Genomic DNA, 25779 nt, shown 5'->3' with positions numbered 1-25779 from the left:
TAGATTGGATAGGCTAATTTATCATGGCTACTAGGGACAGCCATTTAATGACATTTCAACATTTGTGTACTCACATTGAATTATTTAGCTAAAGTACCTGAGTTGGTTACTCTCAAAAACAATTGAGACACAGCCAGTAAAGTGATCGCGACTGGTCCTGGCTAACACCACCATGCTAACCCTGCTAACTGCTAACATTACCGGAGGACCAGGCAAGCGGGCCATGGCTGTTTACAACGTGTAGCCTGTTCAGTAAATCGGGAAGAGAGGACTGTGAGTTTGCAGTGTGTTTAGCGATTGTTGCCGATATTCTAAGCCAATAAAGTGTGTTCATTCGGGTGGAGAGGACGGCAAGGTAAAGTTATTTTTAGCGGTTCTCACCATAATTCTAAGACGAGGAAGTGTCTGTCCGTCAGGTGGAGAGGATGGCGAGGTTGTTGTGTTTTTAGTGGTTCCTAGCGGTTCCTACCGTAATTCTAAGCTAGGGTGACCAGACGTCCCGATTTTGAATTGCATGTTCCGAGTCGGGACGCTAAAATGTCCCAGTTTACACCAACCATTATGACATTGTCCCAGTTATCAGCGATTACATAGCCGACATGGTCTTATTATAGCCCGATCATTAACTAAACCCATGTAGATAGACTAATAAAGCGTCCAGCATATGATTTTAACAATGTGTGTGTGTGTGTGTGTGTGTGTGTGTGTGTGTCAGTGTGTGTCAGTGTGTGTCAGTCAGTCAATCGTAGCGGTCTGCATAATCTGTGCAGCCAGCGTTACAACACTGTTGCAATGCCTCTTCTTATCTGTCTTGTTTTAACCAGTCACTCCAGGTCCGCTGGAAAGTCAGTGGACGAGCGCTGGGTGGAAATTGGGACATTCTAAAACGTGAAAAAGCTTAACGTGGTTTAATGTACCTAAACAACGATCAATGATTACCACATTTCTCTCTCATAATGCTCTGGTTATGAGGAGCAATATGAGAGAGAAATTTGGTGATCATTGATCGTTGTTTAGGTACATTAAACCACGTTAAGCTTTTTCCTTGCTGAAGCAGAAACACTTAATGTCAGATAACGTCCATAATAATTGACAGTTTTCAGTGGTTATGAGGAGCAATATGAGAGAGAAATTTGGTGATCACTGATCGTTGTTTAGGTACATTAAACCACTTTAAGCTTTTTCACGTTAGGACTTAAATAAAGCCCATGAGAACCGTGGAGAGTCAACCCACAACTGCTCCGCTGCCCTGCTGAAAATATGAAGCAGACACTCATCACACGGGCCAATTTTGCTGATACCTGTGCATAATTTCACAGTAGGCTTTCAGCCAACAAATTGATTCTTGAGCAAATTCACTCCTCTAACAAATATACGGAATGAATGTTTCAATAGGGAAGCTATCTGCTCTAGCAAATGAGATTACATTTGTATGTGTGTGTTGTTGGTTAGAATAACACTAGTAATACTTTACGGTAAGGGTACATGAATTGTCATGAATTCATGCATGAATTAATTGATGTAGGCTATGTATTATTATGCATTATGTAATTAATGATTTATGTGTTACTGCATTCCTTAATATCCCATGAATCATCAGGAATTGACGTGCTCATAGTCTGTTATTCGTGACCATACATGAACAACACAACAAAAGCATTAGGTACGTGGGCACATCATTATGAATTATGATTTATGAAGGGACTGTTCGTTATTTAATTAAGGGGCCACCGGAGGAGTTTTGTGGCCTCTAAGCTAAAAAGACTTGACCCTCCCTTCCTCAATAATAATTTTACTATGACCCTCCAACATGATATGAAAAAGAGGCATGACCCTCCCCTCGCGTGCAAGTTTGCACTAACAAAGATGTACAGATACCATTTGATTTTTACAGCCATCACATACAGTTGTTAACCTCTGCATTCTCATCTTACACATCCCACTCCTCTGTTATGGTGTGGTGGCCATTTCAGTAGATTTACTCACTAATATTGTTGTGGAAACACAATAAGCATGGAAACTAAATGCACACTTCCTACATTACTGCATTACTTAAATACTAAGTTCCTCCTCTAGTAAACTAGTATTCATATGAAATAAAACAATAAAACATTGAGACCATTCAGCAAAGGACGCTGGGAAATAACCAATTCAACACTGGTTGCTATGGACTCGTCACTAGGCTTCCTCGGTCATTGTATATTTTAGTACATAGGTAAAGGTGCCGAAGCTGAACATTATATTCCAAAACACATATGTTTATTTTTAAAGAACAGGCACAGCTGTCTTGGAACGCAATAGACAGACGGTGGCGGAATGCCCCGACACTTAAATTCAACTAAAATGTAACAGTGAACAATCAGTGTTGGACCTACAGTCTGTTGAGATGCCTCTCCAAACGCAGAAACAAAGCGCAGTCACACCATAAAACATTAAGACACGTTGAGAAAAAAGATCCGTATTTTGCCGTAATCCAATGACACGGAAAAAAAAGTAATCCACAGCAACATCAGTAGATCCACAAACAGAGTCACGGTGTATCCAGCAACCAGCCAGCTCCAAACAGGTGAATGAGGCCTCGCCACTTCGCCGTTTAAACAAAGTGGAATAAACGTATAAAAGTCCAAATCTACACAAAACCCGCAATCAATTAGTAAGCTGACATCACATGTATATACATGGCATTTAGGAGACCTTTATTGCAAGGTTGGCACAGCAAGATGTCCAGACTAGTGCAAGTTACAGTAAGTTTTGTTTTTTGCGTCCTGCTGCTCCCATCGTCAGCAAAATATTTTTTTTACTAAAGCAGTATATGAAATCTGATGTATTACCTATCACCATTTAGTTGTTTTGTGTTATTTAAAATATCTGGTCATGCCAGACGTAATTATTCCACTCATTTTTTTAACAATGCAATTACCCGTTTGAGCCACCAGGGGGGTCCCCTGCCCCCCCAGCCATCTCCGGGTATGCGGTCAGACCCATCTGGTAGGGGGCCGAGACTGAGAGCTACATGGATAAATATGCACCAAACAAGCCACTTTGAAATTTTGCTCTTTTCATGAATACAAAAGTTGGGTGACCAACCCCTCCCCCCCCAGACTAAAAAATGTTGGGTGACCCTCCCGTCAACAAAGAATAAAAAGACATGACCCTCCCCTATTTTCCTCCGGTGGTCCATTCCATAAATACTGAACGGTCCCTAAGCATGATCATGATTATTTATTTTTCTGCAAAAAAACTTTAGTTCAAGCCTGTGACAGCAGTTCCAAATAATTTGTTTAGTGCCATGCAATGAAAAATACCTTCAAAGTTCAGTAGGTGCATTTTCCAAAAGAATGCTTTAATTCTGAAAAATAAAGTTGGTCCCACACGAAACTCACTCAATGTCTTTTAATAGCCTATTATTTCTTATATATGTAGGCTACATACCACGACAATTCATGAATATTAACTGAGATACCCCATTATGTTGTGAGCAGTAGGCCTATGTGTGCCTATGCAAAATTGTGTCTAATCTGTCTGTGTCTATCTGACCTGAGCTGGCACATGTTCACATTAAAAAGCGTGTGCATGCACAAGCACTATGGTCACGCGCAAAGTGTCCCGGTTTTAGTTCTGGGAAATCTGGTCATCCTATTCTAAGCCGAATAAGTGTGCCTGTCAGTTGGGTACAGAGCTCCGCGTGAGCATGGGCTTCTGTGGCTGTCAATATAGCCAGCATCTAACATTAGCTAACGTTACACCGCTGTGCTGTGAAGTAATGTCTAGCTATGTGAGACAAGTGTCTTTCAACATTGTTGTGGATGCTGCGGTCTCAGCCTGGCAACCTCCGTGAACTTCGTATCTGGGGAGGAGGGGGCGGGGGAGACGACTCTCTTCAGTATTTAGAATTTCTACTGCAGTAACTACTTTAACAACTAGCTGTCAGTATTACATATTGCACCTTTAAGTTTATTGACCATGAATAAAAGTGTTAAAAAAAGTATCAAAAATGTTTACAAAAGCGCCAAATGCATAAAAAAAAACAAAAAAACTTAATTTTCAATTTTGACCCAGAAGGACAAGTTCATGGTCGACGGGAAGACAACACTTAATTGTCACATACAACTGACAGTGAAATTAAATTACTGCATTTAACCCATCCTAAGCATTAGGTACAGTGGACAGCTATACATACAGCATCCAGGGAGCAACTTAGGGTTTAGTGTCTCCACCCCATATACCCCGTTATAGGCCAATTTAATCTCCCAAAACGACACAGACGACCGCTCTATTCACTGCCGCAAGGTGGCGGTTTAATCATGTGACTGTTCTACTTAAGGTAACGGGCGCAGTTTTCAACCTGAGTAAACATTGTGAAACAAACTAGTTAGGGTTAGTAAAACGTCAGGGATTGGCTTAAAATGACTGACGTAAAAACTACTAAAATGAGGATGTAACGTGATGTCATTATGTCACGTACTAAGGTCCGTAAAACTCGATCAATTTCACAATGACAGTTGGCTTTTGGTTTCACACAGGACAAGAACCCCGGTCTCTTTTTACACAACTACACTTTTTGTGGGTATAACCAAGTGGAACACCATGAAAGCCTCTAGGGGATACTGTCCAAAAGTGTGCACTATTATCCCCATGTGTATGTTTCGCTGTCTCTCAGCAGGCATTCTTTTCCTTCCCTCAAGTGCGGCCATTCAAAACAGGCTTAAACACTCTTGCCCTTCGACTTGGTCGGATGCTCACATGCTGTTGCCCTAGTTTGTTTAAAGCATGCTGAAGCTTTAACAGATAGACAAAGTCCCCACAATAAAGCCTGAAAAAGGCACCATCATGCTGTGGTGATGCTTCCCTGCTGCAAGCCCTGGAGAGATTGTGAAGGTGGGTGAATGAATGCAGCAAAATACAGACAAAAAAAACCTGGTGAAAAACCTGCTGCAGTCTGACAGAGATCTGCCACTTGGGAGAAGATTTTTTTTTATAGCAAGACAACGAGCCCCAAAAAGAAAGACGCACAAAAATGGCTCCAAAACAACAATGACCTCAATTTAACTCAGAAGCTGTGGCTTAAATTGTTCAATCACAATCCTCATTATACTTTAGGGACGTAAACACAGAGACTCAAGGCCTTTAACTGCTGCCAAAGGTGACTCTAAATATTGATGTGGAGTTTTATTATTCATGCAATCATTTATTTTTGATGTTTATACAATATATGTTCTCAAATCAGATGAATTTGAAGACACTTTGTTCCTTTTTTTTGTTGAGAAGTATCAAAAATCATAATGATATCCTCTGTGCCATCAACTGTATGAAAATATCAACTCACACATACGTTTACAGGGAAAACAAACTATGTTTACACAGCTGAAGAAATGGAAATAAGTTATAAATCATGTCTAAAAGTTGTGATTTCTACGTAGGTATTAACACATCAGTCATACTATTATATATGTGCGAAAGCCAAATATTCTCAAGTTTGCTGGCATTTCACTGCATTCTTGTAAATCTCTCAAGATCTGACAGTAGCTAGCTCCTCTTCAGCTCTTTGATTATCACGGATATCAAACATTGTGCTGCAGTATAATCACTATGGGTTACGGTTAGAGGACACTCATTTACTGTACAGTATAGTAAAGGACTCTGTGCAAGTCAGTCCAGTTCCACCACACTTAACTGTGAAAAACATTCCTAATGCTGTATGCTTAATGCGAATGGTTATGCATATAATGCACGCTATAGCATTAGGACCCGAACTAAGGAGCCCGCTCCAAACCTAAAAGCAGCCCTTTCTGCGTCAATAGATATTTGTTTCCCCATTAAAAAGTTTTGTTTGTTTGTTTAATTAGCATCCTCATTAGTGCCTGCATTGCAGGAGCTATTCTTCCTGAGGTCCGTTCAACTATCTTGAAAATGTGGCAATGCAATAATAAATACACATAACAAAATCATAAACAATAAAAAAAGGTAAAAAAACAAAAACTAAACATACACTATCATTTCATGAAATATTCTTATATTTTTTCATATTCATTTCATCTTTCAAGTTAATGTCATATGCAAACTGAGCTGTTCATATGTGTAAATTACACTCAAAGAAAATGTTTTGTTTTTCTATTTATCTGTAAAAGACAGAAAAAAACACCAAAAGCCAACATGATTCTAAAACTCACTTTGAATGGCATGATCTTTTTTAAGTATACTTTCCAGCTGTTTAAGTGGCCAAAAACTGGACTGCGTTGTTTTAATCAATGTTGGAGGAAGTACTCCGATCTTTCACTTAAGTAAAAGTAGTATTACCTCAGAGTAAATTTACTATGTTACGAAGTGTATGTAATATCTTTATTCTTTATTCTTTATTTATTTTAGGGCTGTCAGCATTAACGCGTTAATCGCAACGCGATTAAGGGCCGAGTATAACGCGTTAATATTTTTTAATCGCATGCCGCCATTTATTAATTTATTTTACAATTCACTCGGCTTCGCGTCATGCCTAACAACGCCCCTTAGGTGTTCTAAAATCAGTAGAATCTAGCTAGGCTACTATTCTGACCCTTTGCCGCACCTTACTTATCATCAAGCTGCCATACTTCCTCGTAACACATCCTGCTGCTGCAGGCTGCAGGCATGATGGAGAAAGACAGCAGCAACACAATTCTGAATGGTGCTTTTTATTTTCCAAAACTCCTGGACGGCTCAGTAGACAAGTCGAAAGCCATATGCACATTGTTAAAGCCGAATTAAAATATCACCGAAGCATGTCAAGCTTGAGCTACCACCTACGAGCTAAGCATAGTAGTACAGTTAACATGACTCAGGTTGATGCTAGCGGGCTCAGGCAAAGCACTATTTTGGAGAGTGCTACTTGCCAACCTATGGATGAAACCAAATCCAAAAAAAATTACTACAGCTCTTGCAAAATAGGTGGTAACTACCTGCAGACCTGTCAGCATCGTAGAAGTCTCGGGTCTTAAAGACGTAGGCTACTACGGTTGGCATGTCCTGACTTGTGCAATAATGACAGATTCACACATTTTTCTTTTGTTTACAGTAAATAATAAACAAATACAAATCTTAAAGTCAACTTCATAAAGTAACTTTCTTTGCATTCATTTTATTCCCAATCAAGAAACACTGGTAAGAATTCCTTTCTATTGTTAATATGTACTTAAAACAGTTATGAAATGCAAAATAATAGAATTTTTATCGATTAATCGCAATTAACTATAGAAATTCAGCGAATAATTGCGATTAAGAAAAGATTAATCGTTTGACAGCCCTAGTTCATTTACATTTTAACAAGAATACAATAAGTATAACTATCTATAGCTGTCAATTAAATTTAGCGTAGTACAAAGTACAATCTTTCCCTCTGAAATGTAGTGGATTTAAAGTATGAAGTAGCATAGAATGGAAATACTAAAGGGAAATACATTATTAATAGTTTTTTTTTCTTTATTTTCGTGTCATTCACAAAAAGTGCCCAACCCTCATGGGTTTATAAGACACCAAAATGTCAGTTGCAGTGTTCAAACATTTCATTACATTTCACAAAATGATTTTATTGTTATTTAACAAAAGTATCTGTGTTCTATCCCAAGCTTGGCAAACACAATGTGAAACAAAAATTCAATTCAATTCAATTTTATTTATAGTATCAAATCATAACCAGAGTTATCTCAAGACATTTTACAGATAGAGTAGGTCTAGACCACACTCTGCGAGGTGAGGAAAAACTCCCTTTTAGGCAGAAACCTCGAGTGGTGAGGAAAACTTCCTTTAAGGGAGAAACCTCGGACAGACCCAGGCTCTTGGTAGGCAGTGTCTGATGGTGCCGCTTGGGAGTGTGATGAACAGTGGCATTATAGTCACAATAAAGATAATGGAACTATGACTGAAAATAGTAGTTGTAGTAGTTCATGGCATAGCAGGGCACTGCAGGGCATACAGGACGTAGTAGGGCACTGCAGGGCGTAACAGGGCGTAACAGGGCATACAGGACGTAGTAGGGCATAGCAGGGTGTAGCAGGGCATACAGGGCGTAGCAGGGCACTGCAGGGCGTAGCAGGGCATACAGGGCGTAGCAGGGCACTGCAGGGCATACAGGGCGTAGCAGGGCACTGCAGGGCGTAGCAGGGCATACAGGGCGTAGCAGGGCACTGCAGGGCATACAGGGTGTAGCAGGGCACTGCAGGGCATACAGGGCGTAGCAGGGCACTGCAGGGCATACAGGGTGTAGCAGGGCATACAGGGCGTAGCAGGGCACTGCAGGGCATACAGGGTGTAGCAGGGCACTGCAGGGCATACAGAGCGTAGCAGGGCACTGCAGGGCATACAGGGTGTAGCAGGGCATACAGGGCGTAGCAGGGCACTGCAGGGCATACAGGGTGTAGCAGGGTACTGCAGGGCATACAGGGTGTAGCAGGGCATACAGGGTGTAGCAGGGCACTGCAGGGCATACAGGGTGTAGCAGGGCATACAGGGCGTAGCAGGGCATAAAAAAAGGTTCCTTTATCGAAGCACAACTCACATTTTTCACAATCATCCAGCCAGAACAAATCATCATAAATAGAGTGCATGTTGGAAAAAGGTACACCCCTTAACTCCTCGTAAAAAAATAATGATTAGCCTAATTCTCAATTTCAGCTAGCTCACATTATAAGCAAAGTATGTCCTCTGGAGTGGCATTAAACCAAGTACCTACTTAAGATGAGTAATTGTGTAAATGTATTTAGTTACATTCCGCGACTGTTTTTTTTATGCGTAGTTATGTACCTCTCCTAGAGCAACATGCTGCAGACAGATGTTCTATTAATGATTGCTTTGCCGTGCTGTAGTATCAGGTGACAAATGGCAAACCTCGTTACTGTAATATTGCTTTTTAATGCCTCATAGTGCTTTGAATATGAGGCTTTACTGTTTATGTTTATCATGGTGTATGTGAGAAATGCAATATGTCACATGAGGACTATATCCCCAGTATGAACATCTGCCTGCACAGCTGTGTCCAATCCGGTTGGAGCAAGTACAGCAACACATTGTGGATGTGCAGCACCATGAAGAAGCTGCTTTATCCCCAGAGAACAACTCAAGCTGCATGAATCGCTCAAAACGGCAGCACCAGGTTAAGTGTTTCAATTTCCCATAACAGGCCTTGAGCCCTGCAAACCTATAACGCCGCCTTCTCCGTCACCATGCAACAATGGGGAAACTTTCAAAAGTTAAACTCATACAATTACAGTCCAATTACTTCCACGTATCAGATGTTACTTGATGTATAAAGGTCAGGCTTGGCAATCGTGAAAGAAAGCTTCAGCACAGTTAAGTCCTGCATAGTGTGATGACTCAACGTGTCAACATGATACATACTTATTTGTAGCACCTGAAAGAAACATAGTTCTTTCATTATCTTTGCCTCCTGAAGGTTAAAGGGCTACCGTTAATTGTATAGTGTAGTTTAAATCATTTGTAATTTCTCTTCACAGTTAATGTTGTGAAAGATGTTTTCGTAAGACTTCACAATGTACTCCACTTCTTAGTGGTGGGTATTGTTTGCAAGCACCATGCTGCAGATATTTTCCTCCTTACTCATGTACTTTCACACATGAGGTGTCAGAACTTCTGCTCTGCCACCAAAATGGTGTAGTTGTTAAACGCTTTACAGTACAAACATGACAAACATGCACTGGCTGAATTCAAAGGATTATTTCATGAATATTGAATATTGTGGACGTGCATGCTTCAGATAGGCTCTGTCATATGGGCAGGATGTGGTTGGTTATGTTGTCAATTGTGGCACCGATTTCGATTGGGATAACACTGTGACATTGGTTTTTAGTGCAGCTTTATGGCACTGTAAAGCAAATGAAATACTCTGTCTCCTTTTACAGCAAAAGTCAGAAACATTGCCTCTGTAGGGTGGAGGCCACAGTGAAGGACGCTGTTGTTTTCCTGGCTGTGAAGGTGGATGCTGCCATCAGGCTGCATCAAAGAAGCAGCTGTTAATGACCCATCATCTCAGGGACACTCTGTAACCTCCACAGCAATGGCTCCTGAAAAGATATGAAATCTTTTTAGTTTTTCTTTATAACACATGCCTGCTTTTTTCACACACTGCTGTTTCATCCCTGTGCCACATGTAAAAAAAGTCCATGTATTCTGCCATTTGATAAATGCTCAGATCAAGATCAGGTCAATGAATACATGTTAACACGGATATGTTTTCTCTTTTCCAATTTTCTTTGTTGTCGATGATAAGCTGGCATGTTTTTGTTTTCGGTGATAAGTGTCCATGTTGTTGTAATTAATCACTAACTGGTGGCCTCTGCTATCTGATTCTGTTGTGTTGTGAAAACAATAATGTGCTGTTCACAGCTGCGATGGGCCAGATTTGGACACTCTGTTTGAAAAGCACAATGATAAAAGCAGGGTGATGTATCACAGTTGCTTGTGTGTGTGTCAGGTGACAAAGATAATAGCAGCCACATCCTCTCAGAGGACAATGTCCTCATGCTCAGAGATAACAAAGGCATGCTGTCTCCAGCCTCTCTGCCCCATTATAGCAACCCGATCCGTCCTGCTGCAGCTCAGGAGGCAGCACAGGGTTCTTACACAACTTTTAAAGCATCTTGCTTTTAGAAAACAGGGAGCGATGAGTACACTGGGACACTGAGTAGTTGCATAATTTTCATGGATGCTCCGTTAGGCTGCCAGATACCATGTTTCACAGCCTCAAATAGTAAACAACCTTCACTGTCTGGGCATCAGCAGCCTGAAAAGTGACGATAAACTACATGAAATAACTGTCCTTCAAATCTCTACTGAGCTCCAATCTGGGTTCGGAAAATATTTTTCCAACTGAGAGCGACTTCATGGCTGGAAAATGCAGCTTTAAAGAGAGACAGCGGGAGGCCTCATCACAAATGCGAAGAAAAAAAAAAAAAAAAAAAACTGAAGCAAGGGAAATGTGTTACTAATGCTCCCACATTGTGCCAGCTGATAGAGCCTTTGGATGCCTTGCCATCAAGTTGGATTCATATAAAGCATGAAAAGGAATTATTAACAGCTCATTTACTGAAACGGAACAATAATGTCACTGTGTCTGTACTCTCTGGGATGTTTGATGGAGATTTGGTTGATACTTTAGATCACTGTGGAGAAATCTTCAGAAATGTTTGTTTTTTTCAGTGGTGGAAGGTGGACTGGTCTGTCAGAGCCCTTCAAAGTTCCTACCAACATTTATGCTAATGTTGTCTTTTTATGAATTCAGATGACAGCACTGAGCCAGGAAATGGGTGATGGATTCATCACACAATCGTTGAGGCAGAACGTCACACCAGGAGCCCAGGATTCTATCCTGAGCATTAAATCCCAGTCTGTGTGTCTAGCTCTTGACCATTATGGAAAGTGGTATTACTGGAAAAGGATCTGCAATGTGTCTGCTTAATAAAAGCTTATTTATTCATCTGTAGATTTTTTAGATGTGTTTATATCCATGTGGTTTGCTTTTTAAAAAAGGCAACCTGATCTCACAGAATTCCGTGAAATGAACACGACCCCTTAACTCAAAATCTGTTGCAGTTTCACGGAATCGCAGAAAATTCTGTGATGGGCCCATGGAAAAATTCCGTGAAATGAACACGGCCCCTTAAGTTAAGGAAAAGGTCGTGGGTGGGCTTATGTTTCCATGACACGCGGGACAACAATGGGACGGTTTGGGTTTAGGAAAATAAGAACGGGACGGTTGCGGTTGGGTTTAGGAAACGTGACACAGGGGACACGATCCCCAGTCTCCTGGGTGAAAGTCCTGTGTTTTACCCATCCACCACCCCAACTAACCTTCCTACGTGGATTTTCGGGCTTTCATACTACTCGCTACCGTAGTCGCTCCTCATGCTACGTCATCTTCTCATTGACTTTACATTGGCATTGTTTTCCGTGGTGGCCACACGGAATTTTCACACATTCTGTGCCACCACCATGTAATGCGGTGAGTTCGTAATCATTTCACGGAATTCTGAGACCAGGCTGAAAAAAGGCCTATATTTTAATCTTGATCAATAGAATAGCCCACGAATTACTGAACTTCTGTCCCTTACTCTTTACTATTCATTTTATTTATTTATTTATTTAATATAGTATATGTATATATATATATATATATGTATAATAATATTTGCATTTTGTTTCTCAGCCTTTTAGTAGAGGTAGGTCTACAGAAATATATACATATATATTGCCTACATATAAACCTGTCTCAACTCACTCTCGTACTTACTCACTAGCTTTTTAGCACCTGTCAATCACATGTCAATGTATAATTACATTTCAGAATCAAAATCAGCTTCATTACCCAAGTCTGTGTGCACATGAACAAAATGCGACTCTGTTTTTTGCATTGCTCTCAATGCTTACACAGAAATAGACATACAGCTAAGAACAAGGACAATAAAGCTGGACAAATAAAGGAATGGAAATACAGGACTATTAGTATACTATAAGTATGTGAAAAATATTGTGTATATTTAAAGCACCGATGAATAACGATACGGGTAAAATGTCTATATACATTTGGCAATTTTTCTTTCTGTGATGCAACAATCTGCTAATCTGTTTTACTACCTAATATCTCGGCTAGAAAATAAAGATGATTAAATGTAAGTAAAACAACATGGGAGCAATTACCATTACTGCAATTGATACAATGTCTAAAAGCTGAAGGCAAGAGTGTGTAACATATATATATATGTTATGTTATGTTATGTTATGTTATGTATCATCATTGCTGTTCCACTGAGGTTCTGGAAAACTAAGGCAGTTACAATTGTCTGTGGTTCAGCTTAGGTTTTTGGTTATTAATTAGACATTCAACCTAGAGTTTTGATAAGGTCACATTTAAGATTACATAGTCTGTAGAGTATGTATGGCAAGTGGCACTCATAATAAATTAAAAATACCACGTGTGACATGCTAAATTGGCCTATGCGAAGGAGAGCTCCTTTATGAAAGGATGAATGAGTGATGATTTCGGCCAATTAGAGAAAGGAGGATGTCAGCTTTCCTTTCATCTGCCATATTTACCACTTAATCCACTGAGGGCACTTTGAGAGGCTATTAGGAGCTCAGTGCTGTCATGTACTTTTCCTGTCAGAATGAAAGTTGCAATTACTAATCCAATTTAGCAGAAGAGGAGTCGTGTACTGTATGTCTGTTAATCTGGTTGCTGCAGCTGTTTGGTCTCTTGCTCCCCTTGCCTATGAAAGGGCTACTTACGTAACTCACATCATAAACAACACATTTTCTCAGTTAGGGCTAGATGACATGTAGATAGTTCTATTTGTTCAGGTTTTTTGTTGTTGGTTTGTCTCTAAGATTTCTGCTGTCATCCCAACGCAATGGAGGTGTAAGGACATTTTTTTGTGCGTATTAGAGAAAATGAAAGTAACTTTCAAGCCATCCTCAAACTTCACTGTGAATAGTTTTTTTTTTTTTTTTTATTGAAACCATGTTTTATAGCAGAAAAAGTCAGGAGCCACTGCCTCTGAAAAATGTCTGCCCTCTTTAAGCTACAATCAGTAGGCAATGTAAGGAGGGATGCCATCCCCCTTGATAACAAAATAACCAAAGTGCATGCTACTTGTTAACCTGCCACCCCCTCTTCATCACCTAGCAGAGAGAGTGCAGGGGCAGAGAGGTTGTTTAGTTGAATATGTAAGTCTAATCTCCCCGACTCATATATCCTTTATCTGACTGAGGTCTGTGCAAGTTAGAATCTATGGCCCCGACCATGGCTCTGAAATACTAGCAGTATTGATAAAGCCAAGGTGCTGTCCGTGATGCTGAAGTAGCAGATAGATTTGTACTTGCTTTTTTCTGTCAGTTTTGTCTTGGATCTATAATATCCTCTAAACTATATATCTTACAATATTGAAATATATTACAATGTAACTGAAGTGTCTGGGCTTAACCTTGCAGTACAGTTTGCCCCTAAAAACAGCATATGTTTTAAAATTGGATTGATTGGTGTCAGAGGCAGATTTGTTAAGCTGTTTGGTCACACTCACCACTCCGAACTATCACTGGCCTTTACTTAAGATTTCAAACTGGAAAAACACGGTGGTTGTTTTTCTTTTTTCTTTTTATTTCTCATGGTCTTTACAATACATTGCTATACAATGTCAGGCCAGTGTTAAAAATGTAAATTCCAATGGCTAAATCAAAGTGAAAACAACACAGGGCAGTTACAGCAGTTGACAAATTAGATTCACAGAATCAGTTACATTGTCCCTCATGCCAGGAAAATGCATCACCAGTGAAAACATTAAATCTATATATGTCACAACTCCAGCCAGCTCCTAACATTCACTCTGTTGCCATATACTAACTCTCCCTGTCTTTCCAGATCCAGCTACTCCCTCCTGCGCTGCAGTAACCCCTTTCCTGCCATTTCCAACACCTGACCTACTCACCTGCTTCCCATTTCCCTAATCAACCTTGCAATACATATATCAACTCATCTCCCCTTAATACCTGCCAGATATTCTAACTTGCTTCTGTCCTCCCCCATTGTTTTCTGCCTGCCTGACCATTTTCCTGATACACAGAATGGTGACTCCATCTTACTCTGATTGTCCTTGTGTTGTGTTTTTGGGTTCAAGCTCGTTGAAATAGTACAACTGTCACATTCTGCCTCAATGTCCCTCCCTTATGTGACAGTCCTACATCCAAAAACCTCTTTCATTGTCATTCTCTTCCTTTTGTTCACCAGCTGTCCTCTGACATTTCCACCTCCTTCAGTCACTTGACTCCCTCATCCACCTCCTCACCTGTTTCCACTTTCCCTCGTCAGCCCTGCAGTATATAACCAGCCCATTTCCATTCATTTCCTGCCTGTCAAAGTTGTGATTTGCTTTCTTGCCTTGTGTTTTTGCTTTTGAGCTTCTGTTACTTAACCTGGACAACCTGTCTGCCTGTCTGTAAGCCTATGTATGTGTGTGTATATATAAATATCTTAACTTTGACATTTAATCACTGAACAATAACTGAACAGTTGCCTTTTAGATTTGCACAGTGAAATAATATAAGCAGCAGAGAAGAGGGGATGCAGCTTGGTTGTAGAGAGTGCAATGGCAGTATATGTTTTTTTTTTTTTTTAAGAAGCTGTAAAAATTAACAACCTAGATTGCTAGGTCAGATACAGAAAAAGAAATGTTACAAAATAACTACTCCTAACCCTTACAACTGGAGTACTACAGAGAATGCAAGAGTATTTGTAAGGTGGATAAAAGATGCCTGGCAATATTTCACTGATGTGACAAAACACTAGCTTTAACAATGTCAGTTAAACTGCTGTGGAACTGTTGCCAGTTGGGTTGCTACGAGCACAACAATGCTCAACTGACACTAACTGCCAGTGGCAAAACAGAACATTTAAGATGAGAAATGAGCCATGGGATTTCAGGATCATGGTTTATTATTCAACATTTATATATACAGGATCATAGGGATAATTTCCGACAAGTTGTACGGTCCATGATAGCAATGGATGATGTAGAGGCTGATGTTAAACAGAGGATTTCTGCCTTAGCAGACTTGGAGGCGTATCGGTACCATGGCCAATTGCCAACAAAATGCATTGAGTAGCTGCCACTGAGCCAGGTGCCATCTGCACCTGGTCTTCGTAAGTTCAAACTTAGCCTATTTATAATTACTGGAGATTTATGCATCACAAAAATTTTGATTTGCATCACAATTCACACTCAATTTATCGCACCGTTGTGACGAAAAGAGAGCTGAGCCAGAAGGCAAAGCTCTCAATCTACCGGTCAGTTTTCGTTCCTACCCTCACCTATGGTCATGAAGGCTGGGTCATGACCGAAAGAACGAGATCCAGGGTACAAGCGGCCGAAATGGGTTTCCTCAGGAGGGTGGCTGGTGTCTCCCTTAGAGATAGGGTGAGAAGCTCAGTCATCCGTGAGGAGCTCGGAGTAGAGCCGCTGCTCCTTCGCGTCGAAAGGAGCCAGTTGAGGTGGTTCGGGCATCTGGTAAGGATGCCCCCTGGGCGCCTCCCTAGGGAGGTTTTCCAGGCACGTCCAGCTGGGAGGAGGCCTCGGGGAAGACCCAGGACTAGGTGGAGGGATTATATCTCCAACCTGGCCTGGGAACGCCTCGGGATCCCCCAGTCGGAGCTGGTTAATGTGGCTCGGGAAAGGGAAGTTTGGGGTCCCCTGCTGGAGCTGCTACCCCCGCGACCCGTTACCGGATAAGCGGAAGAAGATGGATGGATGGATGGATGGATGGATCACACAAACTAGTTCTCACGTCAACATTATTTGTTACTTAATATGTACACCCAGTAACTGCCATGTGTAACTGCTAGCTAACTGAATCAACTGACAAAACTAACATTAGCATGCTAATATACTTAAGTCATATGAAAACGTTTCAACACACTGACATGACACTGTCTAATAAATGATGTAAACTGGGAAGATTTTACATTACATTTCACACAGTTTACCTCAAATTACAAAACCTTATGCTAGCTTAGGTTAGAGTTATTGTGAATGTTTCCCACTCAAACTGCATACAAACTAACTCAAACACCTTAATTTCTTTATTTGTGCATAAATAAAACATAATAATACCTACATTTACATAGAAAGGAGTTAATTACATATGTCCCTAAAACTGTTATTTTTTGGAAGTTCTGTTACAGCGTTGATTCTGCAGTGACTTCCTGTTTACTAAATTGATTGCTTTTAATTAGACAGTACTACATATCTTTTCTAGCAACCAATTTTCACATTAGCTTTAGTCTTTACTCCTGTAGCTAAGACATTTCTAATTGTGTAACCCAAATTATTGAAATCACTGGTTTAAGACTAGTAGCTAAGAACTTAGGAAGGACTTTACGCACAATCTTAGTAGTGGGTTTTTAAATAGCTGGTGCATCCCAATACATATTTTTTTTTCCAGTTTTGAAATAGCGGAGGAAAGAATTTTCACTGATTGCAATACAGTCTAAAACATACTCAGGCTACAAGGGAGAGATTTTAACTCCCTTTCCAGTAGAGATAACATTACGTATATACTGTGTTTCTCCCTCACATGGGCTGCCTCCTTCTCATCCTCCATCTGTTTCTCTCTCTCACTCACACACACACACACACACACACACACACACACAGACATGTTAGCTCTTCATCGCTGTCTCTCTTTCCTCGTCACACCCTCAACAACGTTAAGGAATTTAAAAATGCCCAAAGCCCTGTGAGAATAGGATTATAACAAAAACACATCTGCAGGTGAAATACTCTCTAGTTTTGAAAAAAAAAAATCACAGCCAGAGAACCTTGTATACTGCACTTTCCTTTGAAAGAGATAAACACTTGATAAAGATGAGAATAACTTAGATGGTGAAGTGCACAACTTCAAATTTCAAATGCAAAAAAACCCACAAAGATACATCTTCAAAGACACCTCGAAAACAAGCACAGCAAGCACTGATCAAAACACTCTGTCTAACCCATTGTTTGAATTCCAAACTGTCTTAAACTCAATCACATAGTAGCATACTCAGTTTGCATGCCATTAATCACAACCACTCATGTGAATAAGTTACCTTGTTCCCACAAAGAAAACATCCAACTCTAAGGCAAGGACTCTCTGTTTGTCTGTGTTTGTGTGTCCTTCGATTGTCTCGACAACCATTCATTTGATCGAGCTCACACTTGGGTGTATCGCTGAGGACCCAAGGCAGTGTCAACTGCAATTCTTAAGATCTACTGGATATGTATGTACTTACAGTGTAGTGTATTAACTGTATTAACACTGCCGAATGGCTTGATGGGTACAGCTTGCTCTCCGTTGCTGTCAACCCTAACCCTAACCCATTCAAGAACAGATGAAGAAAGAGAGACAGAAGACCTTTACGGAATGTTCCTGGGAATAAGCCGGTCCCAAATAGTTGTAGTTGTTGTACTGTAGCTGTTAGCGAATGACGCTTATAGTCTAGCATTGCTAGCGGACGCAACTATGCCATGGCAGGTGTATTGCTCTGGAACCAAGGAAGTGCATTGTCATGTGTGGAATTGTTTTGAGTGGTTCTAGAGAAAGCTGCAAGCAGCGATATCTGAGGACAAGCAATCGACCAGTTCTTAACAGGCGCATTTTGAATGGGCACTGCACTATTCACATTAAAACAACACAAGAGTCTGTGTGGGGCAGTTATTCTACAGGTAAAGACATGAAGTACGATCCAGGAAGGTCAGTTTGAGTAGCAGATTTACGAGTTGTAAGGCTTATCATACACCAAAACACTGCAAAATGATTTCATATACTATGAGGAAGGATTTTACAACCTCAGGAAGTTTTTAAATCATTATGTCCTCCATTCCAGGGGAAAGCAGGGGATACAGAAGATAGCGTGGGTTAGGGTTGTCAACATAAACTGATAGAGCTAGCATGGCTAACAGGCTTACAAAAGCAGACTAATAAATTGTAAATGTGTACAGCTTCTTATCAAACACTTTACTGCCATTGCACTCTCTACAACCAAGCAGCATCCCTTCTTCTCTGCTGCTTATATTATTTCACTGTGCAATTCTATAAACAATATTTCTTCCCAGGTGAGATGTCAATCCCACCCTCCTGTCTCCAACTAGCTGGACATTGACAAAACCTTGCAATTTTGCATGTTAATGTCAGATGAACTATGCATAAAGAGAAAGTGGGTTTATTTGCGGTCTGACTGCACTATTATACTGTCATGTACTCAAACACTGCCTGTGTCTCTAAGTTCACTGAAACCAGTATACCATTAAACATACCTCTCCAGCAAACATCTACAAATGGTTTCTTTCTACATGTTAGTCTAAACATATTGGCTTTTAAAAACATACCAGTATGCATACTAGTAAAATAAAACAATGAGCCATAACTTCTAATAATCTGGTGTTGAAAGCAGGTAGTCAAGAGTGAATATTCAACTAAGCCTCTACCAAAAATATCTATTATTGCAGAAACACACAAAAAATGTGATTGTAGTCAGTCCCCTGCTGAATAAGCCTTGCCGAGGCAGACCATTCACTATTCCATGTGTTTAAAATCTTGCTGTCAGTCTTGCAGTCCCATGCATATCAAGGATTCAGTACTCTGTTGTCATAATAGTAAGAATGTCATTTTTTGTATTGATATGGAGATTGCCTCTCTTCTCAATGTATTTGAAAAAATCATATGTGAGATGTACTGGCTCTTCAGAATGAAAAGACTGACTGTAGTGGTTTCAGCTGGATAGTTTCAATCATGGTAAATGGATTTTTTAAATGCCAAAGTAACTGCTTTATAGATTTGGCTTCCCAGAGAGGAGAGCAAACTCATTTAGATGGGATATTGCTGACTGCCAAGACACCTCCATGCATTCACAAAACCAAACTAGGAGGAAATGTGGATTTTACTGTGTCCCTTTGTGATACATATACCTTCATATCCAATCTCTAACAGATCATTTCCAGAACTCTCTTGATGCATCTCAATTACAGGGAGTGTCACTGTTTACTTTAGCGATCTGGGTTGCAGGCAGCCTCTCATGTTTTCTTTGATTTGGATTCTTCACTACATCCTTCCCTTTTTGCTGTCAGCTATATTCTTAAGTGTGGTAAAGCTAAATGTGCATTACCCCTGCACATTTCTGTATAATTATGTCTTACTCTTAGGTGGCTATTAAGTAGGGCTAATTTTAGGCAGCGGGAGGTGCAATAAAGAGGAGAAAATCTTTGTAATTGAATTCAAACATCCAATTTACTTATACAAGTCTGTCACACTAATGTTCAATGCACGTATATAATTACAAAATATTAAAGCCCACTTAATAGCTTTTTCTAGAGCTTTCAAACACATCTTAAGTTCTTCATTAAGGGATGGAATTTGCTCAGTAGTCATGAAGATGGCTCAGTGTGATGACATCTGAGCCCCCTGAGAATCTGAGAGAGAGGCAATTGAATGCTCTGGAAAAAGCAAGTAAGCTGACCCTAAAGATTCTTTGGCAAGTTACAATGAATGCGTAGTCTGGCTATCACCAGACCAAGCTCAATCTTTTAAGATTGAACATTAGTCTGGGGAGTCTGCTCTGTATTTTTTACTGCACAAGAGGCGCGATCAACGGGCATAGTTCAAATGACTCTGTACGCAATTGGATAGTCCTTCAACCAATCAGACCAACGATCCGGGTGACGTAGCAGCAACAGCGGCATCAACGGGTTGCTGCGCTTCGGTGGCCGTCATGTTGAATGTAAACAAAAAGCTGCTTGGTCGCTTCTCTATCGTCATCGTGTTAAACCTGCCAATAGCACGCCAGGTGGATAAGCCAGTTTGTGATTGGTCCCCGCAAAATTGTAACGGAAGCAGGATAGATAAATGTACCTGAGCTGCGATCGATGGTGTTTTAAGCCCCCAATGTCTCCTTCCAGGCATCGCTGTGACCGTTGACTTCAAGGCACCTAACCCTAACCTTAACCCTAACCCTAACCATAACCATAACCATAACCATTGCCTAATCCTAGTGTCTTCCAGGCAGCGCTGCCTGGGAGGAGATGTTGGGGGCTTAAAACACCGATAAACCTGAGCTGCAGGGTGAAATCGCCGGCAGATTGGGCTGGGTTTACCCAGTCTAATGATGCCGTATTGCGCAGGTAAAACGTCATGGGAGCATTAGATTTTAAAAATGATTCTTTTGAGACATTGGAAAATACACTTGCTGAGAGTAAGATAAGAAGATTAATACCAGTCTCAATTCTGAACTGGTAATATGAAGCTCAGCCAGCAGCCAGTTAGCTGTAGCTTTGCATTACAACTGAAAACAGATGGAAACACCTAGCCTCGAAGGCTTCAAATTAATAATAGAAAGTGCTATAATAGATATTGATTTACTTAGAATGTGCAAGGTAAACCCCAGGAAAACATTTCACTTTTGCAGAAAAGACTGAGGGATTGCATTTAGCTATAAAAGCAAGGGAAACAGCCTCCAAAATAAACAACAAGATACTGTAAGTCAGTAGTGCATGCTTTCTGATAGGGCACCACCAAGTCAATGCCTTTTAAAACCATTTTTAAATAATAAATCAGTTTTATGATGTAACAGTGCTATGGTGAAGGTTTGCTTAGATTCAGGCACAAAAACAAAAGTTAGGTTTAGGGAAGCATCATGGTTTGGGTTAAAATAAGTACTTTAATAAGGTTAGGGGAGCTTCATGGTGACAATAATATACGCATGGTTAACATTGGTAGTGGACTGACTCTTTTCACAGAATCAGTTCATGTAAATTAATTGAAACTTTCAAACCTTTCGTTTTTTGCAAAATATGGTGTCGTTTTTCAGTGACACAGTCCGTAATAGTATATGCGCATCAGCTTCTACAACACACCCACAAAGCTCTTCAATGCATATACCAGTCATCATAAGTTTATATTGAGAAAGATAAAATGTATATTCTTAATGTATGACTTAGGCCTAAAGTTTATGAACCAACCATAGTCGGAAGACCGACCATTTAAGAAGCATGTGAATGCACCGTTAATCTGCCGTGGTCCATGCTCCCGTCATAATTAATCCAGCCCCTGAATGCAAACTGGTTGGTTTAAGGCACTTGCCTAGACAAATGCCGTTGTTCCTTTTAGGAGGGCAGCATCAGAACAGCAGTTGAAGAAATAGACCAACACATTAATATAATACACTGAAATTAACAAAATTGCATAAAATTGAGAGCCACAGTTGAAGATACTCAGGTTTGCGTCAGCTGGCAGAACTCTTGCACAGACTAACCACAGACGTTACTGTATATGGCCCTCACTATGGAAACACTTAGCTGTTTGATGTTTGTTGGAATAGCTGCTGTTTAGGTGTTAGAAACAGTCATCAACAGAAACAGGGTTCAGAGAAGCATATAATGATAGTGATTGTATTGGGTGCTGATTCATTAGTGTACAGTATGTTCCTCTCCACTGATTGGGAACAAACTGCCAGCAAACATGTATCCCTCAGCCTGAAATAACACCGATCTGGATGTACAGCCCTTCTCTATTAAAAAAAAATGCTACCAGAATCTGTTGGCACAATTCTGTTGCAGAAAGAAAACGATTCTCTCAGGACTGACTGGGATATTGTAGCAGGGAATACAGCCATTTCTCAAAAGGCAATTTCCTCACAATAGCGTCAGCCATTCTGATTCCTGGGGAAAGGGTAACATCATTTCGTCACTTGATTAATTGTTATGGGAAGAGGTAGTGATATGACAATCTCATATTCACAGTGCGGGAACAAGGAAGGGTTATTTTTAGAGCAGACAGCAGCCAGGAGTCGTATTTAACTGAGATTCCTAAACAAGGTGGCAGAAGTCGTCTCTGTTGGCTGTTTCTGATCAAAGTGAAGTTTTTTTTAATCTATTCCGGTCTACATACCCTCAGGGGTCATATGAACTTATGGAGAGAGGGTTGGTGGTAGCATACTCTAATAATGAGCAATTAACTATATCCAGTCGTAATTACAGTTTCCAGACAATTAAGTTCAGTATGATGAATGTCAAATGTAGACTTACTGAGTTATGTTGGCAAAGACCATACATGTGTGCACTGAATCACTTATCAGGGGGGTCATGCAAAGGTATATGGTGCTAGAGTTGTTTGTGGATGAGGGGCCCAATTTGGAAAATTGTGTCCCCCTGTCAATAATTCCCAATGGTGGGCCTGCTCTTGAGTAGCCTCACTGGATTATACCCACAAAGTATTTCAACTGACACATGCTTAATAATTGAGTGTTTTCTTAAGCCAATCCCCGTTTTTGAATAAGTCAAAAGCAATTGGCTCTGTCAGAGATCTTTATGATTATTCTCATCTGTCCCCTGGAAACTGGTAATGTAATTAAGAGTGAGACACTGATGCTAATTAACCTTGGTAGAGGTGAAGGAGCTGTGAGCTGCTGTTGTTTTAACTAGTGAACTACTGTGTCTCAGCTGTGATTAATCATCGGAGGCCTCAGGTCTGTCAGTAAACACGGCGAAGGACACCTTGGGGGGGTGATATAGGTATGGTACAGGGAAACGCAGGTATGAGCTGGAATTTTTATTTTATTTTTTGCTTTGGGCTTGTTCAGCCCCATGGGGCGGTTTTCAACAGCGATAGCTTGATGGGGTTCCAGCCTCCTCGCAGAAATGTCAAGCAGAGGGCATCTGAAGAATTAATTTAAACACAAGTACAGGGTGTATCCCAAGGCGCATCAGTGAGGTAATTACATGTTTTCCCATTATTCATATGCAGACAGATATGCATATGGCAATGGCATTCCTGTGTAGATATGCTGCAAACTGTGAAATGGTTCCTCACTCTTGCTGTAAATAGAACATGAAAAGGTCTTCCGTGTTTGAACAGAAGGAAGTCATTGCATTGTGTTTTCTGTTAATGCGCTTTCAGTTTGTTGTATCCCTTTGAACACTTTCCTTTAAAGTGCATCTCCAGATTATTCTGACCTTTACTGTATTTTTCCATGTTTTATACAGTATACATGTATGTGTTGTTAATGCTATACTAAAGCCAGAAGGCATGAAACAGTGGTTTGTTTTCGTAGTTTTGACAAGTAGTTTCTTTCAATTCCAACAAACCTCCAACTAAAATGACAAAATATGACTGACTATGATTAAGGCAAGCGACTTGGTTAGGTTTAGGCAAAGAGCATGTTTTAGGTCAAATCAACTCCTTTCTTAAGGTCAGGAAATATTTGCTATTATGGTTAAAATGAATTTTACTTGGTTAAGGTTGGGGATAATTGTGGTAATGGTTAAGAGGAATCAACATAGGCTGTCGATAAACAATAGGAAGCAAGCAACAGTCTCCCCTGTTAAAGTCCAATGTTTCATTGATCCATCCTAACACCCCATTATGAATCGTTTAGGGGTAATTTCCTGAAACAGTTGTTGCTGTTTTTTTTGGGAGGACTGTCTCTTTAATTCTGAGTACATATCGCCAACACCACTGCATAGATAGAGATCATGTAACAACACCAGAGCCCTAAAGTAGCAAGCAATATAAGCAGTAGATAGTTAGATTGTCAAGAAATCCTGTTATACCATAATAATTAACTTTCTCAATTGTACTGTCCTGAAATGTCCATTATAATTGTCACTGTCATAAAAATTCCTTGCGAGAACACAGAACAGATTGTACAGCATGTCACTGCCGAACAAAGTGAACAAATAACAACACACGTGTTTGATTTGTAGCCCCCAATAAATGTTGGATGGATGTTTTTATGATTACTTATTTTAAGTGGAATTTGTTAGAAACATGTCACCTAATCTCACCAATGAAGTTAATAAGGAAAGAATAATGAAGAAAACGGCCAAGGTTTAAAGTACCAGTCGGTAGGATTTCGAGGCATTCAGCGGTGACGTTGAAGATTGCAAACAATTGAAACTTTTCCCGTGTGATGGCCCTCTCTAGAGCCAGTGTTATAAAACAATCCAATCACAATTGTTTTTGTAATTCATATCCTATCATCTACTGGCTTGACCTCTTTGAGTTGATTCTAAAAGCAGTTACGAGATCTCGGAGAACAAAGCGACACAAAGCAGTGTTCAGCTGACAGTGTTCTGTAGGTTTAATAAGACACAATAATGTATACATTTCCTAAGAATCACTCCATTCACTTTGATGGCGTGAGAGTAGATACATAAGAAAGAGGCACCAAAGATAGGGGGACTGGTTAAAGGTTGGTTCACGCAGATGCATTTTCAGGAAGAAAACCGTGTTACAATTTATGATACAAACTTGTGATACCAATTAAAAAAGATGAGAGAGGCTTTGTTTACAGTTTTTACGGAATAGAATATAACAAGCTTCTGTAGAAACATGGTGGTACAACATAGAGGACTCTGAAGAAGATCCGCTCTCTATGTAGATATAAAATAGCTCATTCTGATGTAACAAAAACTCAATTATTCTTATTTTCCGGTGATTCTAAACTGAATAAATCCTACTTATTAATATTATATTCCATTTCTGCCAATAGATCGCCCTAAATCCTACACACTGAACCTTTTTTTTTTTTTTAAAGATTAGTTTTTGGGGCATTTCCGGCCTTTATTTTGACAGGAAAGCTGAAGACATGAAAGGGGAGAGAGAGGGGGGAATGACATGCAGCAAAGGGCCGCAGGTCGGAGTCAAACCTGGGCCTGCTGCGTTGAGGAGTAAACCTCTATATATGGGCACCTGCTCTACCAACTGAGCTATACGTGCACCCCACACTGAACCTTTAACTGAAAGTTTTTTATAAAACAGTTTTGTGAATCATTGATTTTCTTTGACGTTTCCAGTTGTTCATGTATAAGCAGGGGCGGATCTACAGGGGTGCAAGGGGGGGCAGCTGACCCCCCAATGTAGGGCAATGCACCCCCAGCTGCCCCCCTAACTTTGGTGTTCAACAAAACTGTACTTGTAAAAACAAACTATGTCCACAAGCTTCTTAAAACATTGAAACAAACAATTTATTTATACAATAAATAATAATTGTAGATGTAATCTTAGCCCCCTGCCCATCAAATACTTAGCTACGTCCCTGCATCAAACGTGCAGAGCGGCGTTCGCACAGTCTGGCTCGCACACAGCGAGTCTGCTGCAGTGTTGTGGCCCTGTATCCCGGCAAAGATTGGAGCGACTGAGTGAAGTTTAAACACGTTTAATTTAAAGTTGAATTTGTAATAAATGTAATGTATGCTAAAGGCGAGTCAGCATCAA

The 25779-nt window shown here is 40.3% G+C and overlaps 1 long non-coding RNA gene across 1 annotated transcript; it reads right to left on the bottom strand.

The window, feature by feature from the left end:
- Positions 1-354: 354 nt before the first annotated feature.
- Positions 355-19817, bottom strand: LOC118495631. The gene is made up of 3 exons (XR_004898115.1): positions 19808-19817; positions 3373-3378; positions 355-481 (listed from the first exon to the last, which is right to left on the bottom strand). It is a non-coding gene; the product is annotated as an uncharacterized LOC118495631 (long non-coding RNA).
- Between the last annotated feature and the right edge of the window lie 5962 nt (positions 19818-25779).

The sequence above is a fragment of the Sander lucioperca genome, chromosome 8, assembly GCF_008315115.2.
Source record: "Sander lucioperca isolate FBNREF2018 chromosome 8, SLUC_FBN_1.2, whole genome shotgun sequence".
Classification (NCBI taxonomy): Eukaryota; Metazoa; Chordata; class Actinopteri; order Perciformes; family Percidae; genus Sander; species Sander lucioperca.
The sequence above is the reverse complement of the archived record's forward strand: the minus strand, read 5'-3'. Positions and strand labels throughout refer to the sequence as shown.